The following is an 8,447-nucleotide window of genomic DNA, read 5'->3' on the forward strand; positions in this document are numbered from 1 at the left end:
AGAAGAGCTTTGGGCTCCTGAAGGTATGTAAGCATGGCCACATCTGTACACAACATTGCTGGGACAGAGGGATCCACCGAGTGCATGGGGAAAACATGGAAGAAGATGTAAAACATGGACAAGACATGGGAAAAACTTGGGAACACATGCAGAAGACATGGAGAAAACACAGGGAGGACATGGCTTTTCCCTCCAGCTACCCAGCACCTCCTTGGGAAGGAAAAGATGCACTTTCCATCCTTTCTCTACCCCTTAGCAGTGAGTCCTGAGTTTTCCACATTATGGAATTCTCAGAGGGTGGCGAGACCCTGGCCCTGTTGCCCAGAGAAGTGTGGGTGCCCCATCCTTGGAGGTGCTCAGGGCCAGGCTGGATGGAGCCCTGGGCAGCCAGAGCATGTGGGGGGCAGCCAGCCCACAGCAGGGGTTGGGACTGGGGAAGCTTTAAGTTTCCTTCCAACCTAAGCCATCCTGAAATTCTGTGAATTCATTTCTGGGGACCAACCAGGGCAGGGGGAGGCAAACCTCTAGGTTTACCCCCAGGCCTCTGAGCTGGCATAAGGCCAGTTTATATTTCTTCTGTGGGCAAGAGCCTGTGCTATTTAAATTTTCTTTAAAGAAAACGCGACCAACAGTATCCTGGTTGGCTTCGAACCAAGCCTCTCAGATAGCCCAGGTGTATTTAAAGCCAGCCACAGCCCAGATATATGGCTGTTCCATCCCTGCGTACAGTAGCTGCCCCCACCCTGCAGCACTGCTGTCCCCTGTCCTTTCCATCCTGCACACTCTAGTATTTCCCATCACACACGTCAGCAGCGCTTGCAGGAACAGAAAGCCCATTGCAATCTCAATGCGTGTTGGCACCACACCTGGCCAGGTGATCTGACTTCCCTTGAAGCTGTAGCAAACGGCTCTTTCACTGCGACTCAAGTTCACAGTGCAAAGATCGGAGTCAGTGTGCACTGCACCTCACTTCCTCCTCTGCTCGCCTGTTGTCCTGGCTGCATGCAACAAGCAGAGCAGCTACCTGTCTCACCTGGCAGTCTTCTACATACTCCTGCCATATGGAGAACATCATAAGCTTCTGCATCACCTGGGCACAGAGGTAAGGGCAAGCAGGATGGGTGCTGGGCCAGGACAAAGAGTCCAAAATCCTGCTTTGAGGAGCTTTTCCCCTTCACCGCTCCACATGCTGCCTGAATGACAATTCAGCAGCTTCTGGAGAGGATGGTGGCCTTGGTTTGTTGTCAGCGACAAATCCATTTAGGAGAGAGAAGCAAGGGGATCCATCCGGTGGTTATGGCAGCACAGGTGGGCACTGGGGGGCTGCCTGCCCACCTCAGAGGGCAGCAAACAGGAGCCTGCAGCTCTGTAGATCTGGGGATTAAAAAGTAGGCTGACACCACGAGGTGCCTGCCCCTCCATATGCAACGTAGGAAAAGCATCAGTGCAGATGTGACTTCAGCTGTCAGAATGCCAGGAGACCAAATACTTTGGGGACTAGGCAGCAGATAGCAGACTCTGAAGGAATTGGGAAAATTCTCATAATGCACCTTGTGTAGAAGACCTTTCCTACAGGTCATTCTCTGCCATCAGACCTCTGCTGAAGCGAGTTAGAAGCAACTTGAATCTTCAAGTCACCGCTGATAACTACTGGCAGTGAATTTCCAGGCTTTGGGCTTGCAGTATTAACATTTAAAAATCACGAGACCCTCAAATACCATGACACCAAGTCGCATGACCTTTAAGTCAAAGAGGTTTAGATTTCTTTTTTCTTTGACTTTCAGTGTCCAAACCGTAAAGCTCACGTATGTGTACTCAACTCCATCCAAGAGCATTAGGAACCCATTTCTCAACTAAAACCAAGGTTGTGGCTCATTAACTGACGAAGAGAGCAACACCCCATGGCTGTAGTGCCCCACGCCCTGCTGGAGAGCTGCATTACCAGCAGCCTTCTCCACCCCAGGATTCCCAGCTCTGCTTACTCCTTGTATTCGAGGCCTAGGCTCATCTCTGAACCAGGCCCCCAGCAGAGCACACCCAGGCATTGAGAACATGCTGGGCATTTTATTTGTTCCTTCCTGAGACTCCTGGCTCCCCATCTGCAGGACAGGCTTCGTAGCCTAGACCTTGCTACAATGCTTCCAGCCTAGCTCTCCTGCCCCATGCACCTAGCCTTAGGACGGTGCTTAGCAAGTACAACCTGGCCCATTTTTAAATGGTTCTTTTTGATGTAGGTGTGTTGCAATCACCTTGGGGCTTAAGCCAACTCACGAAACACTTTGGGTCTCAATTAGAATTAATGTTCTCCAGGAGCTCAGGCTGTGCACAGCCAGCACTGAGCAGGTCCCTCATGTTTGTCTGAGCTGGATCACAAAGAAAAGCTCTTCTGGCAGAGCTGGGAACAACTTTACGTATTTCACAAGTTAAAAGAAGTGAAAGGACTAAATCTCAAAGACAGGATATTAGAAATCTCCCAGTGCCAATGTCCCCGAGCCCAGGCACATGATGCACCGAGTCCTCAGTGTCCCATACATGAGCAGCCCTCATTCAATCTTTTTGCCAAGCTTCCACAGCTTTGATAACACACAGCCCTTAAAAAAAAAAAAAAAAAGAAAAATCAAAGCTGGTTTTGCTGGACAGAAATCCTTGCATCAGCCTGTGTTAATTCAGTTGGCAGAAATCAAACTGTGGAGTCAGGTATTTGACAGCTAGCGCATCGCACTGAATGAAAGCCCTTTCCTGACTTTTTTCTGCATTGCCAAGGTGCACATTTCAGATAAAAGATGAGTTTCTGAGTAAAGCACTCACTGCCCAACCTTCTGCCTCGCTTTCCTTGCTCTGCCAGGCCATATCTGCCCCGGGGCAGAGAGCAGGATGGAAGGGACGGAGCCCAGAGACTTGCAGCGCTGCAGGACTGGAGCTCCGCATCGCCCAAAGGCAGAGGGGAGCCACCCCAGCCCAGCAAAACCCATGCAACCCTCTCTATCTGTACGCACGGATAAATATACATAAGGCAGAGCTGAAAAGACGGAGTCAGCGCCTCTCTGAAGCCCTGCAGATCCTGTTACCACCAGCTCCCCAGCGCCCTGCGGAACGCACGCTCTTTGCGGCAGCCGTGGGCCTGGCATGGAGCAGAGCAGATGGCTGCAGTGACTTGGCTGGGGGAAGCTGTCAGCCCCCGGCTCCGTGCCTCACATGATGCTGCCATGCCACCTGGGCCTCCCACGGCACTCCAGGCCACGGAGCAAAGGCGGTGCAGGCATTAAGGTGTCGCTGAGGGGTCCCGGCCAAACCACCAGCCCACCCTGAGCACCCCAGCCCACCCGCACCCCGCTGTCCCCCATCTAAGCCATTCTAGGATCTGCTACACACAGCGGTGCTCCCTCATAAGCACCAGCAGCGTGCTGAAAGTCACATTGTGCCACGCTCCTCAGGTCCCAGGTAAAGCTCATTGCTGTTGTTGTGCCTCATCTTCCTCCATTTAGAAACAACCAGGCTGAGTACAGCCCATGGGCAGCACGGTCATGCCAGCTGGCCCTCCTGCAGCTGGCTGGCACCAGGAAGGACAACTACCTTTTCTACAACTACCGTTTCTGCAGGGATGGAGCTTTGCAAAGCCTGAGGTCTTGTAAAAAGCCTTGGGAGAAGAGCACAGCCTGGTTACTTCAGCATTAATGCAAACAGTCACAAGCATGAGCGAGCCCAAAAGGCTCCTCTTGCAGCTCCAGTGGAGAGCCAGCTCACATCCATACTGAGACAGGCAGCACAGGGCTGGGAGAGCGGCCCCAACTTCCTGGCACTCAGGGAATCTTCCTAGATCACGTTACGTGCATGTGTCCTTGGCTCGTCTCTGTACAGTTGAAAAACACCGTAAGGGGAGCCAGCTGATTGAGACAGCCGGCTTTGCAGAGCAAAAACCCAGGGAAACAATTCCCTCCTGTAATGCTAAATTGCAGAACTGCCGCTTTCACTGAACCGCCCCGTTTGCTTGCACTGCAGCAGAGTTGGGTGCTCCAAGAGCTCCTAGCTTGACCTGTCCCACGTGGAAGGCTGCTGATGCACGGGGATGTTCCTAGGCACTGCCACCACACAAATAAATAACGATAATAATACTCAGGGGGGGCTTGCTAGCACGCCCTGTCATCTGAGCCAGTGTGGATGGAAAGAGCACAGAGCTGGCTGCGGGGTGCTGCGAGCGATTTGAATCCACTGACATTTGGCCGCCGATCAGGACAGGCTAGCTGTGTCTTCAGAAAGGAGCACAAAGCTCTCCAGTGAAACCAAGACGTGGCAAGCCATCAGCATGCCAGCACACGGACCCACGGCACCCTGCTGTGCTGGGGCAGATGGGTTCCCGGTGCACGGCCCTCAGCTGCAGCCACCCTCAGCAGGCCGTTCTGACCAAAGTCAACACTTTCAGGGTGATGAAGACATTTGGACAAGCACCATTCCCCATTTACACAGCAGTGCAGTATCAAGGGCTTGGGCCTCCCTTTGCTCAAGTAACCCTAAAGCAGATGGGGATCGGGAGAACAAGAGGTGCCTTCCCAACCCACAAGCTGATGGCTGTGTTGTCCTTGCAGGCTGTGCTGCTGCTGCTGCAACAGAGGCGAAGACAAATCCACCGAGCTCAGTTAAGTCGCTATGGGACCAGCAATGGGATGGTGCTGGCATGGAAGCAAGCAACTCCAGGCACTGTGCTGGTGCATGGAGGGCACGGCCTTCCCTCTTCTGCTCTGCCACTTTCTGGGATGTATGGGAAATATCAAATAACTTTCACTGATCTCATTAAGGGGAGAGGCTAAGCTCCAAAAGAAGTAGTGCCAGGGAGATGATACAGGAATTACTAATGTTGCCTTCCAAGTTCTGTAATTACCAGGAAAATTACAGAAATAGCTTATCAATAAATAGCACAAATTATGGAAAAGAATTTTTGATTGGAACCAACGCAAAGCACTGCCTCTTATACACCAGTTTGCATCTGAATTTGCTCTCCTCTTTACCTCTCTGAGAAGACGTAGATACCTTATGATGTAATAAAGTATTTAAAGGGGGAAAAAAAAACAAACAAAAAAAAGCTAAAAACAGGATCTTTACAACATAGCAACCAATAATCCTTCCACCAACTTTGGTCATGCTGAATCCCAGTACGCCTGCTCTCACCTTTAAACACTGTTGGGCAGGAGCACAGGGACAGGAGGGTGGCTGGTGGTCACTGGGCGAGTAACAGGCTCAGCTGGGCACAGCACTGAGCAGCACCCTGGGCACCTGGCACTGCTGCAGGCAATGAGAAGGCAGAGGCATGTGGGCTCAGTGTAGCAGGAGCCCCCAGAGCTGCACCCATCCCACTCCCAGCAGGAAAGCCACACGAGGAGCACTGTCCTTGCAGCCACCTCAATGACACAAATAACGTGCCTCACAGCTGAGGGGGACAAATGGTAAACCTCCAGCTAAGAACAATGATAATGAAAGCACAGAAGTGAAAATTCATTACCTGCATCTGTTCAGGAGCTGCCCTGAGGGAACCTCTCAAGCTTTCTGGGTTGCTTTAACCCTCTGAGTCCTGCTCCTGTGCTTGCTCTGATGTGCTGGCTCTGATTCCTCCCCCCCCCCCCCCCGTTTTTTTTTTTTTGCCACTTCTTCCACCAAACAACCAGCTTCTCCTCCTGGTACTGTGCATACAGACCCATAGCATCATGCCATTCAAAGCTCAGACTCCTAAAACTAGGCAGGCAGAAAGAAAAGCAATGTGATTTTTGATCAGCTGTTCCAGGAAAAAGCCTAATAATGCTTTCTCCTTTTTCCAGCAGCACAGGTGGAGGTGAGACCTGCAACTGGACAAGGCCAGCAGCCCAACTCCACAGGTGAGCTCATTTCCTCCTGAGAAAAGAAGTCCTCCCTGTGAGCCTTTGGTCTCCTAGGGCAGGTGGACGCATTTCATCACTGCTCTGAAAATTGGAGATGCCTGTCTGTTTTTGTAAGGGTGATGGGGATGAGGGCATCCACCTCCTCCCAGTGCCCTACAGAGCTGCAGGCAACGTACCAGCATACCTGGTGGCTTCAGCCAAGACATAGCTCTTCCAAGACATAGTAAAAGGCCTGGTGAGGTGTGAAGGCTTGACAGGAATAGCTTAGAGTTCTAGGCTTTGCTCATGACTGAGGTGAGCAGCCCTGAGAGCAGATTAGTGCAGGCAGCCTACATGTGGTGGTACCAAGTGGCCCTAAAAGAGGGCTACAGGGGTGGTGTGTGGAGGAAAGTGGAGCTAGCTGGATGGGGCTAACCTATGCATCTGCCTCCTGGTCCATGCAGGGGAAAGGCAGCCCCAGGTAACACTCACCTCCTGGTTCTTTGACAAAACCTGATCTCACATGTGGTGGAAAGAGTTCTGCCTCCTCTTAGACATGTTCCTCCTGTTAGCCAGCTTTGCGTGCTGGAAGGGATGTGAGGCTTCCTTTCTGGCTCCAATGCTCACTCCAACTTGCTGGTGCTAGCTGTGCTTCATTCTCTATTTTGCTACTTCTTCATCAGAAAAAATAACTGTCACTCCTCCTGGTACTGTGCATGTAGGACCATTTCTGGCCTTGGAAATATATGAGATCAGCAACCAGACCTTCTGCTTTAGGACCCTTATGTAGCAAAAACCAGGGATGCCCCACCCTAATTAACTTTCCCCACTTCCAGCTGGCATTGTGTTAGAAGAGGATTAGTGCCTTAACAACAACGCTCTGCCTAGCTAGGATCACCCCCTGATCTAGAAAGGCCAGTAATAAGAAGCAGATCCGTGTTCTGACAGACATGACAACACATCTGGGCACTGGCAGACCTGAGGATGCAGGAAGACACAGATCTAAAGCACTGTCCCTGCTGTTCCTGTGCCAGCGCCTGGCCTCCCGCTGCCCCTTAAATCCATCCCAGCCCCTCATGGCAGGGCTATCCCAGCCACCAGCTCATCTCCTGGCTGCGTGGATACTGGGAAACCAAGCAAGGGGGTTTATAGTTCAATGGAAAGTTCTGCTGCCATCTTAAATCATAAAGCACAGCTGCTGACACAGCAGAAGCTGCAAAACGAATGGAGCATTTGAGCAATCTGAGGGTTGGAGGCCGTCGGGAGGAGAATAAGTGCTGTGTCTCACAGCTCTGCTGGAGGGAGAGGGAAAAGATAAGTGAAAAGAGGAGATTAAAACTCATCTGAATGCCATTGTAATGCTCTGTGCGGCACGAATGTGTCCTGGCACTTCAAAGTTAGCCTGCAATTGAGAGAAAATGGCAGCTGAGATTCAATGTCTGCAAATACAAAGCAATGTGCATGGCAAAAAAAAAAAAAACAAAGAAAAAAAAAAAAAACCAGCAAATATGTATACAGACACATGCAATAATGAGCTCTAAAGGAGCTCTGGGCTGGGAAAAGGACTCAGGGCATCGCTGTGGATAGGGCTGCACCACCCCAGTGGCAGGTGGGCAAAGGGCACAGGAAGAAAACAGAACTTGTCCAAACCCAGCAGTGCTGCACATGGAACAGCTGACCTGGCTTCACGTCTCCAAGTTCACACCTTGCAGTACCAGCAATGGGGATCTCCTGTAGCTACAAAGTCCATCAGAGGCTGGGAAACCCCTCCTGCACAGCCTCCAGATCTGCACTGAACACGAAATGCCCACAGAAGAGTTAATGCACACTCCTCGGCCAGGCAGCCTGCAATCTTCTTCTCCACCCAATGGGGCTCAAATAACCTAATTCTTGTTCTACATTTGTATGGGCTCTCCTTCCCCCGGATCACCCCTGGAGAAATGACAGCTACGTGGTAAATACGTGTAATCATGCCACTCTGATAGCTTCTCTTGTTCTCTGGCCATTAATTCATCTCCCTGGGACTTAGGTGAGCATTTTGCATCCCGCAGCAAATTCAAAGAGCTGCTTTTATTTTAAAATCAACACAATAAGAAACCTTTCTCCTTTCCCTCTTCAGAATGTAAATTTTTAGTTTCAAAAATATCCTGGCACACAGACAGCTGTTGCTGGCCATGACCTTATCTCAGGCCAATGACAGATTTCCCATGCATGAGAAATCACAGGGCTTTAACAACCTCCTGAATGCCCTAGTACCAAAACCAGAGCTTGGTGCTGATGGGGCCAATAGTGGGGACGTGAGGACATGGCAAAGTGCTGGGTGTGATAAAGGTCAAGGTATGGTGGTACTCAATGACCCTGAAGCTCTTCTCCAGCCTGGGTGATTCCATGAGCAGCGCCCACCACAACAAAGCCTTCACTTTATGATGAAACCACAACCAGAAATCTCTCTGCTCCACCCTCAGGGTATTCTTTGCTTGGGAAAATAGATGAGGAGCAAAGAAAAAAGTCCTGCAAGAAGAATTGCCTTTGCCTCGATGTTCACCATTTCTAGGGTTGCAGAACTTCCTCCAAATGCTTTCATTTCTGGACATACACTGC

The sequence above is a fragment of the Lagopus leucura genome, unplaced genomic scaffold, assembly GCF_019238085.1.
Source record: "Lagopus leucura isolate 7727_CA_CO unplaced genomic scaffold, USGS_WTPT01 Super-Scaffold_100021, whole genome shotgun sequence".
NCBI lineage: Eukaryota > Metazoa > Chordata > Aves > Galliformes > Phasianidae > Lagopus > Lagopus leucura.